At 42.6% G+C, this 12089-nt stretch overlaps 1 long non-coding RNA gene across 2 annotated transcripts; it reads right to left on the bottom strand.

The window, feature by feature from the left end:
• Positions 1–5119: 5119 nt before the first annotated feature.
• On the bottom strand, positions 5120–11372 carry LOC139412812 (uncharacterized). 2 transcript variants are annotated; one of them, XR_011634733.1, is made up of 3 exons: positions 11102–11372; positions 10570–10589; positions 5120–10379 (listed from the first exon to the last, which is right to left on the bottom strand). It is a non-coding gene; the product is annotated as an uncharacterized lncRNA (long non-coding RNA). The 2 variants fall into 2 exon arrangements; XR_011634734.1 differs by having other exon boundaries at positions 10570–11372.
• Positions 11373–12089: the final 717 nt, after the last annotated feature.

The raw sequence follows: 12089 nt of genomic DNA, 5'->3' as shown, positions 1-12089 counted from the left end.
TTGCTCAATGACTACCTACCAAAGGTTGCATTGTGTTCTTTACAATGGAGAAAAACATCTCTCATTGAAGATGCCCAAACTGTGGAGATAACAATAGAATGTGAAGTTAAAGTTACTGGTTTCCATCTGTGGCAATGCCTTTCCCTAAATGTTTATGACAACTATAGTTCCAGAATAGCCTAATCTTTTGAATACGGTGTAGTTAAAAAAAACAGCAACATAACTTTAACATTAGCTTAGCAAGGTAGCTACACTGACAGCGGTCAGTTACCTATTTGTTGATGTTTGTCCACTCCACGTGGAAATCACCATGACGTTCCTTCCCACCCGCAGTTCATGAATATGTAGGTCTACATGTAGTCTGTGTCATTATTCAGAGATGGAACCTAAACAAGCATTTCCACTCTTAAGCAGGAATTACATTGAAATAAGGGTGGCATTCCCCTCTGGTGGGTCCTTTAATATAAGGTCAGGTACAGGTGGCTAACTGCCAAAATAAAGGAAACACCAACATAAAGTATCTGAATAGGGCGTAGCTTCGTACACCTTGGCATAGATTGTAGAAGAGTCTGGAACTCTTTTGGAGGAATGCCATCATTTTGTTGATGGTGGTGGAAAACCCTTCTCAGGCGCCGCTCCAGAATCTCACATAAGTGTCCAATAGGGTTGAGCCTGGTGACTGAGACAGACACACATAACTTTTAAACACCCTATGCTCCTTTCAGACTTCTCTTTCAAAGCAGAATATAATGAAGAGATGTTGTCTCCACCCTAACAATGGGAGTCGATGTCCCAAAGGTGAGAAGGCAGGAGGTCTGCTTAATAAACAGAATGTCGTATTCCCACATGGACAGATTTTGATGGGATTGGACCATTTCTCTTCGCTTCTTCCTCTCTGATCAAAATCACTGAGATCTCTTCTTCTAGCCATGGAAGCCAAAATAATGGGCAACTGGGCATTTCTACGCATGACCCTAAGCATGATGGGATGTTAATTGCTTAATTAACTCAGGAACCACACCTGTGTGGAAGCACCTGTTTTCAATATACTTTATATCCATCGGTTACTCAAGTGTTTCCTTTATTTTGAGAGTTACATGCACATAACAGTTCATACAAGACTATCACTCAGTTGTTGGTGATCCTGTGTATCAGACATCTGTATGAACGTACACTTCCATTTCAGGCTGGATAACATTTCTGCAAAACATTATGTTACTGCTGAACAGTCTTATTGAACAAGGAACTTCATTTAAAGGACAATTCCTCCACATATTCATCGTCACCAAACCAGCATGTTTCTATGATCTGTGGTTACAAAGATAAGATCCTAAAAAAATGCTTGTCAATGACATCACAGGGTAGAGTTAAAAACAGTGATTTTTAAAACCGGCAGTGAGTTTCTAGCCCAAGGAAGGGTATTTTCACTGCAAATCTCAGTGTTTGAAAATGTGTTTTTAAAATGTACTTTGATGTCATCGGGTAGAACTTAACATATGTTAACACTGGTATTGAGCTTTGTATTGTGCTGGAAATAATGAAAATTAGGTTGAAAAGTGGTGGAGTTGCCATAAAAATAATTAGCATGTCTTCAATGTTGGTACAAAAGTGGACCTGATTTGACCTGTGATGGTTATTCTAATTACAATGACCACATGAATGACAACCTACAACCTACTTTGAACCTACTGGAACCTAATTATTGTCACAGAAGCGCGCCTTCACATATGAAAGCCGTGTACAGAGGTAGCTGTAGACTGAAGACTGTGCACTGGAAAGAGAAAAATGACTTGTGTGAGATCCACAGCAGTACTGACTCTTGTTTAACAGCTCAATTATGACAGACACCATCCATAAGTTTGACTTCTATTTTTGGCCTTGCTGGCCGTGCTGCTGCTCCAGTTTCAACTGTTCTGCCTGCGGCTATGGAACCCTGACCTGTTCACCGGACGTGCTACCTGTCCCAGACCTGCTGTTTTCAACTCTCTAGAGACAGCAGGAGCGGTAGAGATACTTTTAATGATCGGCTATGAAAAGCCAACTGACATTTACTCCTGAGGTGCTGACTTGCTGCACCCTCGACAACTACTGTGGTTATCATTGTTTGACAATGCTGGTCATTTATGAACATTTGAACATCTTGGCCATGTTCTGTTATAATCTCCACCCAGCACAGCCAGAAGAGGACTGGCCACCCCTCATAGCCTGGTTCCTCTCTAGGTTTCTTCCTAGGTTTTGGCCTTTCTAGGGAGTTTTTCCTAGCCACCGTGCTTCTACACCTGCATTGCTTGCTGTTTGGGGTTTTAGGCTGGGTTTCTGTACAGCACTTTGAGATATCAGCTGATGTACGAAGGGCTATATAAATTGATTTGATTTGATTTGACTGGGGACAGCAAGGAGTCATCATGTCAGGTAGTCCTGAAGCATGGTCCTAGGGCTCAGGTCCTCTGAGAGAAAGAGAGAATTAGAGAGAGCATACTTAAATTCACACAGGACGCCGGATAAGACAGGAGAAGTACTCCAGATATAACAAACTGACCCTAGCCCCCCGACACATAAACTACTGCAGCATAAATACTGGAGGCTGAGACAGGAGGGGTCAGGAGACACTGCGGCCCCATCTGATGATACCCCCGGACAGGGCCAAACAGGAAGGATATAACCCCACCCACTTTGCCAAAGCACAGCCCCCACACCACTAGAGGGATATCTTCAACCACCAACTTACCATCCTGAGACAAGGCCGAGTATAGCCCACAAAGATCTCCGCCACAGCACAACCCAAGGGGGGGGAGCCAACCCAGACAGGAAGATCACGTCAGTGACTCAACCCACTCAAGTGACGCACCCCTTCTAGGGACGGCATGAAAGAGCACCAGTAAGCCAGTGACTCAGACCCTGTAATAGGGTTAGAGGCAGAGAAGCCCAGTGGAGAGAGGGGAACCGGCCAGGCAGAGACAGCAAGGGTGGTTAGTTGCTCCAGGTGTCGCCCCTTTACTATTGACAATGAGATTGGTGTTTTGCGGGTAGCATTTAATGAAGCTGCCATTTGAGGACTTGTGAGGCGTCTGTTTCTCAAACTAGCCACTTTAATGTACTTGTCCTCTTGCTCAGTTGTGCACCAGGGCCTCCCACTCCTCTTTCTATTCTGGTTAGGGCCAGTTTGCACTGTTCTGTGAAGGGAGTAGTACACAGCGTTGTACGAGATCTTCAGTTTCTTGGTAATTTCTTGCTTGGAAGAGCCTTCATTTCTCAGAACAAGAATAGTCTGACGAGTTTCAGAAGAAAGTTCTTTGTTTCTGGCCATTTTGAGCCTGTAATCGAACCCACAAATGCTGTTGCTCCAGATACTCAACTAGTCTAAAGAAGGCCAGTTTTATTGCTTCTTTAATCAGAACAACAGTTTTCAGCTGTACAAACATAATTGAAAAAGGGTTTTCTAATGATCAATTAGCCTTTTAAAATGATAAACTTGGATTAGCTAACACAACGTGCCATTGGAACACAGGAGTGATGGTTGCTGATAATGGGACACTGTATACCTAAACTCAGCAAAAAAAGAAACATCCCTTTTTCAGGACCCTGTCTTTCAAAGATAATTTGTAAAAATCCAAAGAACTTCACAGATCGTCATTGTAAATGGTTTAAACACTGTTTCCCATGCTTGTTCAATGAATCATAAACAATAAATGAACATGCACCTGTGGAACGATCGTTAAGACTAACAGCTTACAAACGGTAGGCAATTAAGGCCACAGTTATGAAAACTTAGGACACTAAAGAGGCCTTTCTACTGACTCTGAAAAACACCAAAAGAAAGATGCCCAGGGTCCCTGCTCACCTGTGTGAGCGTTCCTTAGGCATGCTGCAAGGAGGCATGAGGACTGCAGATGTGGCCAGGGCAATAAATTGCAATGTCCGTACTGTGAAACGCCTAGGACAGCGCTACAGGGAGACAGGACGGACAGCTGATCGTCCTCACTGTGGCAGGCCATGTGTAACAACACCTGCACAGGATCGGTACATCCAAACATCACACCTGCGGGACAAGTACAGGATGGCAACAACAACTGCCCGAGTTACACCAGGAACGCACAATCCCTCCATCTGTGCTCAGACTGTCCGCAATAGGCTGAGAGAGGCTGGACTGAGGGCTTGTAGGTCTGTTGTAAGGCAGGTCCTCACCAGACATCACTGTCAACAACGTCGCCTATGGGCACAAACCCACCGTTGCTGGACCAGACAGGACTGGCAAAAAGTGCTCTTCACTGAAGAGTCGCGGTTTTGTTTCACCAGGGGTGTTGGTCGGATTCGTGTTTATCGTGGGAGGAATGAGCGTTTCACTGAGGCTTGTACTCTGGAGCGGGATCGATTTGGAGGTGGAGGGTCCGTCATGGTCTGGGGCGGTGTGTCACAGCATCATCGGACTGAGCTTGTTGTCATTGCAGGTAATCTCAACGCTGTGCGTTACAGGGAAGACATCTTCCTCCCTCATGTGGTACCCTTCCTGCAGGCATGACAATGCCACCAGCCATACTGCTCGTTCTGTGCATGACAGGAATGTCAGTGTTCTTCCATGGCCAGCGAAGAGCCCGGATCTCAATCCCAATGAGCACGTCTGGGACCTGTTGGATCGGAGGGTTAGAGCTAATTCCATTCCCCCCAGAAATGTCCGGGAACTTGCAGGTGCCTTGGTGGAAGAGTGGGGTAACATCTCACAGCAAGAACTGGCAAATCTGTATCTCCTCCATGAGGAGGAGATACACTGCAGTACTTAATGCAGCTGGTGGCCACACCAGATACTGACTGTTACTTTTGATTCTGACCCCCCCTTTGTTCAGGGACACATTATTCAATTTCTGTTAGTCACATGTCTGTGGAACTTGTTCAGTTTGTCTCAGTTGTTGAATCTTAAGTTCATACAAATATTTACACGTTAAGTTTGCCTTAAATAAAACACAGTGAGAGGACATTTATTGTTTGCAGAGTTTATAAGACTTGGCTGTGCTCAATGACATATATATATATATATATATACACATATATATAAATAACTTGGCTTTGCTCAATGTATCACCACTCAGGATATGACCCAGATGCAGACACAGGAGGCAGATGGTTCGGTTCTCAGAATATTTATTATAACCAAGGGGCATCCAAAGGGGCAGGCAGAGGTTCGTAGTCCAAGGCAGAGTCAAAAAGGGACAGAACTGCAGGCAGGAAGGTTGGGAACCAGGAAGACTAGAAAACAAGCACTAGAGAAAACAGGAAACACACTGGTAAGACCTCGCAAAACAAGACAAACTGGCAACAGACAAAAAGAAGACGTCGGTATAAATACACAGGGGATAATGGGGAAAAATAGGAGACACCTGGTGGGGGGTGGAGACAAGCACAAGACAGCTGAAACTGATCAGGGTGTGACACAATGACTACATACGACTAAATTCATATATATATATGACTTGGTTCTGCACATTGACCATTTCTGACTTGGCTTTGCTCAATGACTACCTACCAAAGGTTGCATTGTGTTCTTTACAATGGAGAAAAACATCTCTCATTGAAGATGCCCAAACTGTGGAGATAACAATAGAATGTGAAGTTAAAGTTACTGGTTTCCATCTGTGGCAATGCCTTTCCCTAAATGTTTATGACAACTATAGTTCCAGAATAGCCTAATCTTTTGAATACGGTGTAGTTAAAAAAAACAGCAACATAACTTTAACATTAGCTTAGCAAGGTAGCTACACTGACAGCGGTCAGTTACCTATTTGTTGATGTTTGTCCACTCCACGTGGAAATCACCATGACGTTCCTTCCCACCCGCAGTTCATGAATATGTAGGTCTACATGTAGTCTGTGTCATTATTCAGAGATGGAACCTAAACAAGCATTTCCACTCTTAAGCAGGAATTACATTGAAATAAGGGTGGCATTCCCCTCTGGTGGGTCCTTTAATATAAGGTCAGGTACAGGTGGCTAACTGCCAAAATAAAGGAAACACCAACATAAAGTATCTGAATAGGGCGTAGCTTCGTACACCTTGGCATAGATTGTAGAAGAGTCTGGAACTCTTTTGGAGGAATGCCATCATTTTGTTGATGGTGGTGGAAAACCCTTCTCAGGCGCCGCTCCAGAATCTCACATAAGTGTCCAATAGGGTTGAGCCTGGTGACTGAGACAGACACACATAACTTTTAAACACCCTATGCTCCTTTCAGACTTCTCTTTCAAAGCAGAATATAATGAAGAGATGTTGTCTCCACCCTAACAATGGGAGTCGATGTCCCAAAGGTGAGAAGGCAGGAGGTCTGCTTAATAAACAGAATGTCGTATTCCCACATGGACAGATTTTGATGGGATTGGACCATTTCTCTTCGCTTCTTCCTCTCTGATCAAAATCACTGAGATCTCTTCTTCTAGCCATGGAAGCCAAAATAATGGGCAACTGGGCATTTCTACGCATGACCCTAAGCATGATGGGATGTTAATTGCTTAATTAACTCAGGAACCACACCTGTGTGGAAGCACCTGTTTTCAATATACTTTATATCCATCGGTTACTCAAGTGTTTCCTTTATTTTGAGAGTTACATGCACATAACAGTTCATACAAGACTATCACTCAGTTGTTGGTGATCCTGTGTATCAGACATCTGTATGAACGTACACTTCCATTTCAGGCTGGATAACATTTCTGCAAAACATTATGTTACTGCTGAACAGTCTTATTGAACAAGGAACTTCATTTAAAGGACAATTCCTCCACATATTCATCGTCACCAAACCAGCATGTTTCTATGATCTGTGGTTACAAAGATAAGATCCTAAAAAAATGCTTGTCAATGACATCACAGGGTAGAGTTAAAAACAGTGATTTTTAAAACCGGCAGTGAGTTTCTAGCCCAAGGAAGGGTATTTTCACTGCAAATCTCAGTGTTTGAAAATGTGTTTTTAAAATGTACTTTGATGTCATCGGGTAGAACTTAACATATGTTAACACTGGTATTGAGCTTTGTATTGTGCTGGAAATAATGAAAATTAGGTTGAAAAGTGGTGGAGTTGCCATTTAAGGATTTGATTGAATAAGGAATTTCATTTAAGGCCTATTTGATGCTGTAGCCTCCATTTGGTGTTTACAGCCACCTTGACTTCAACAACCTGACCAGGGGACACAAACCAGAATGTACTGTTTTGTTCAAATGCCTTTTCCCTCACGTTTGAGCTCAGTTTACTCAGTCAAAGAGTGAGGCCTTTGTATGCCTGTTACCAACTCCTACAAAAGAGAAAGATATCTGTATTGAGTTTGTGGCTAGCAAGTTTTCCTTGGGTCAGGCAACCCAGGTTACACCCCACGGTTTGCTACACTGGTGTCAGAAGTGGAATGCATGTGTAAACTAGCAGTGATGTTAAGATGTGTGCCCTTCCACTGATCCTGTTTCTTTATTCTTTTTCATTAATTTTTATGAAAATGTTTAATATCGGCCCCAATTTCTATACATTACAACTGCAAATTGTCTTACCATCAAAAGTAAAGACATTTTCTTAAGTAGGCCATGAATTTAAGATGGAATCCATAAAAATAATTAGCATGTCTTCAATGTTGGTACAAAAGTGGACCTGATTTGACCTGTGATGGTTATTCTAATTACAATGACCACATGAATGACAACCTACAACCTACTTTGAACCTACTGGAACCTAATTATTGTCACAGAAGCGCGCCTTCACATATGAAAGCCGTGTACAGAGGTAGCTGTAGACTGAAGACTGTGCACTGGAAAGAGAAAAATGACTTGTGTGAGATCCACAGCAGTACTGACTCTTGTTTAACAGCTCAATTATGACAGACACCATCCATAAGTTTGACTTCTATTTTTGGCCTTGCTGGCCGTGCTGCTGCTCCAGTTTCAACTGTTCTGCCTGCGGCTATGGAACCCTGACCTGTTCACCGGACGTGCTACCTGTCCCAGACCTGCTGTTTTCAACTCTCTAGAGACAGCAGGAGCGGTAGAGATACTTTTAATGATCGGCTATGAAAAGCCAACTGACATTTACTCCTGAGGTGCTGACTTGCTGCACCCTCGACAACTACTGTGGTTATCATTGTTTGACAATGCTGGTCATTTATGAACATTTGAACATCTTGGCCATGTTCTGTTATAATCTCCACCCAGCACAGCCAGAAGAGGACTGGCCACCCCTCATAGCCTGGTTCCTCTCTAGGTTTCTTCCTAGGTTTTGGCCTTTCTAGGGAGTTTTTCCTAGCCACCGTGCTTCTACACCTGCATTGCTTGCTGTTTGGGGTTTTAGGCTGGGTTTCTGTACAGCACTTTGAGATATCAGCTGATGTACGAAGGGCTATATAAATTGATTTGATTTGATTTGACTGGGGACAGCAAGGAGTCATCATGTCAGGTAGTCCTGAAGCATGGTCCTAGGGCTCAGGTCCTCTGAGAGAAAGAGAGAATTAGAGAGAGCATACTTAAATTCACACAGGACGCCGGATAAGACAGGAGAAGTACTCCAGATATAACAAACTGACCCTAGCCCCCCGACACATAAACTACTGCAGCATAAATACTGGAGGCTGAGACAGGAGGGGTCAGGAGACACTGCGGCCCCATCTGATGATACCCCCGGACAGGGCCAAACAGGAAGGATATAACCCCACCCACTTTGCCAAAGCACAGCCCCCACACCACTAGAGGGATATCTTCAACCACCAACTTACCATCCTGAGACAAGGCCGAGTATAGCCCACAAAGATCTCCGCCACAGCACAACCCAAGGGGGGGGAGCCAACCCAGACAGGAAGATCACGTCAGTGACTCAACCCACTCAAGTGACGCACCCCTTCTAGGGACGGCATGAAAGAGCACCAGTAAGCCAGTGACTCAGACCCTGTAATAGGGTTAGAGGCAGAGAAGCCCAGTGGAGAGAGGGGAACCGGCCAGGCAGAGACAGCAAGGGTGGTTAGTTGCTCCAGAGCCTTTCCGTTCATCTTCACACTCCTGGGCCAGACTACACTCAATCATATGACCCACTGAAGAGATGAGTCTTCAGTAAAGACTTAAAGGTTAAGACCGAGTCTGCGTCTCTCACATGGGTAGGCAGACCATTCCATAAAAATGGTGCTCTATAGGAGAAAGCCCTGCCTTCAGCTGTTTGCTTAGAAATTCTAGGGACGATTAGGGGGCCTGCGTCTTGTGACCGTAGCGTACGTGTAGGTATGTACGGCAGGACCAAATCAGAAAGATAGGTAGGAGCAAGCCCATGTAATGCTTTGTAGGTTAGCAGTAAAACCTTGAAATCAGCCCTTGCCTTAACAGGAAGCCAGTGTAGGGAGGCTGGCACTGGAGTAATATGATCAAATTTTTTGGTTCTAGTCAGGATTCTAGCAGCCGTATTTAGCACTAACTGAAGTTTATTTAGTGCTTTATCCGGGTAGCCGGAAAGTAGAGCATTGCAGTAGTCTAACCTAGAAGTAACAAAAGCATGGATTAATTTTTCTGCATCATTTTTGGACAGAAAGTTTCTGATTTTTGCAATGTTACATAGATGGAAAAAAGCTGTTCTTGAAACAGTCTTGATATGTTCATCAAAAGAGAGATCAGGGCCCAGAGTAACGCCGAGGTCCTTCACAGTTTTATTTGAGACGACTGTACAACCATCAAGATTAATTGTCAGATTCAACAGAAGATCTCTTTGTTTCTTGGGACAAGCATCTCTGTTTTGTCCGAGTTTAAAAGTAGAAGGTTTGCAGCCATCCACTTCCTTATGTCTGAAACACAGGCTTCTAGCGAGGGCAATTTTGGGGCTTCACCATGTTTCATTGAAATGTACAGCTGTGTGTCATCCGCATAGCAGTGAAAGTTAACATTATGTTTTCGAATGACATCTCCAAGAGGTAAAATATATAGTGTTAACAACAGTGGTCCTAAAACGGAACCTTGAGGAACACCGAAATATACAGTTGATTTGTCAGAGGACAAACCATTCACAGAGACAAACTGATATCTTTCCGACAGATAAGATCTAAACCAGGCCAGAACTTGTCCGTGTAGACCAATTTGGGTTTCCAATCTCTCCAAAAGAATGTGGTGATCGATGGTATCAAAAGCAGCAGTATAGAAGGAAACAACATATGGAAGTCATATTTGGGATGAGTTACTGTACTTGGAATCTGTTGCAGTGCTGCTTCAATATCAATCCCGGCGCGGGAGACGATGGGACAGAAAGCCATGATGACATCACTCTCCACTGGCGACTCGACTTCCGTAAAACATCTTGTGGTGTTGTTGAGTTGTCTCATAAACTGAATATGAGAATCCAAAGTATTGCCAGTCTCAACTGTGTAGTATTTCAACTCGTGTGCTACTTAGACAAGAAAGAGAAAAGTCAAAAAGGTAATTGATAAAAGTATTCATGTTTTTGTTAACTGGCACAATGGATATTTGGTTCATACTTCAGACAGATATGAGTACTGTTGGTTTAACCATTTACTTTATAGTGCACCACTTAATCAAAATATAAAATGACTCAAAAGAGCCCTGTTGAAAATTACCTTTGCATTCGATCATGGATCTGAAGGAAGTGAATAAACAGACAAATGTTTTTTTAGATAGATACATTCAGGATCGGCAAACTACAACCAGTGGGCAAACCATGAAGATAAAATATATTTCTCTACAGTGCAAACTGTGTACAGCAGCATGAGGCTATTTGACATTCTAAACATGCACTTTTTTGCTCTAGTCTTTCACAGTATCCAGCTCTAGAGTACTTCACCACCTCACTCCTTCCACTGGACCACATGATTTCTTGGAATTAGAAAGTGAAAGTAATGTGTTATTGTAAATGGACTTACTGACTCAGTTCTATTCTACATTCATAGAATTACTAATGTAAAAAACATTCCATTAAATTCTGCACTACCAGTTTCTACTTAACCATGTGTACCGTTTTATTCCTGTTGTAGACAGAATATTAAATGATCACAAAACCTTTCATGACACCCACCCAACTGTAAATGATAGTTATGATGTTCATATTGAACATGAATTGTCAATGAAAGGAAATGAGGAAACTAGATTTACCTTGCAACTGTGGGATTATTTTCTGTTGACTGTATTGCAGTTGTGGTTTGAAGTGATCTGTCCCAATCGCTAAACTAAGAGAAAGTGAAACCTAACAACATGCGATAAATAAGGGGTTATATCATACAAATGATTGAAAAATAAAATGTGCCTTTTGGTTTTAATTTAAGGTTTGACATAAGGTTAGCTGTGTGGTTAAGATTAGAGTAAATATTATATTTAAAACCACAATTTAAAACGATAAATTGCAGAAATAGGCGGGGTTGATGACTTTGTGTTTGTGGTATCTAGTGGCGACCGATAAGGGGAGGAGGCTATTTTATTAGAAATGCACTATAGTTCAAACAACAAAGCAGAAACTCAACACATATTTGGTAAACAGCTGATGGATGGGGCTGGAGAAAGGTGACCACTCTCACATTCATAGACGGAGTTATGAATGCATGGAACGACCATCCATCCATGACATCAACATGATAGTTTTAGCCATGTTTTGCGGCTATAGTATAGTGTTAGTTCACAATTACACATTTAAAAACAATGGAGTAAAACAAGCTTATATCTGGGGTTCTGATGGGGTACGGCAGTTGAACTAAACTCATAGTGCAATAGGTTAGTATTTTGAATTATATATACAGCCATTAATTCTTAAATTCAGAAATTAACGTACTAATTACAGATTTCCCATTTAGTATAAGGTAAAGTACATAATAGTAGCTCGAACAAGCAAGATTTAAATTTGTTTGGTTGCCTCAAATGCTTAAAAATCTGTCCTGTAGTCCCCTTCACTGGAAAAGCCTTGCCAGGTGAAAACAATGTGGTGGAAACTAATTGTTTTACGTCAGATAGCACAACGTCCGTCTGCACTACTGGCTCTCGCGGTAGAATTATTTTCAAATACAGATCATGATTCATGTTATTGTCCTGTCATTTAGGTTTAATGGTCCTGGAAACCTAGCAGTCATAGTTCTATTTTGTTCTATGCAAC

Source organism: Oncorhynchus clarkii, chromosome 7 (assembly GCF_045791955.1).
Source record: "Oncorhynchus clarkii lewisi isolate Uvic-CL-2024 chromosome 7, UVic_Ocla_1.0, whole genome shotgun sequence".
Taxonomy (NCBI): domain Eukaryota; kingdom Metazoa; phylum Chordata; class Actinopteri; order Salmoniformes; family Salmonidae; genus Oncorhynchus; species Oncorhynchus clarkii.
This window is presented reverse-complemented; position numbering and strand designations above follow the sequence as displayed.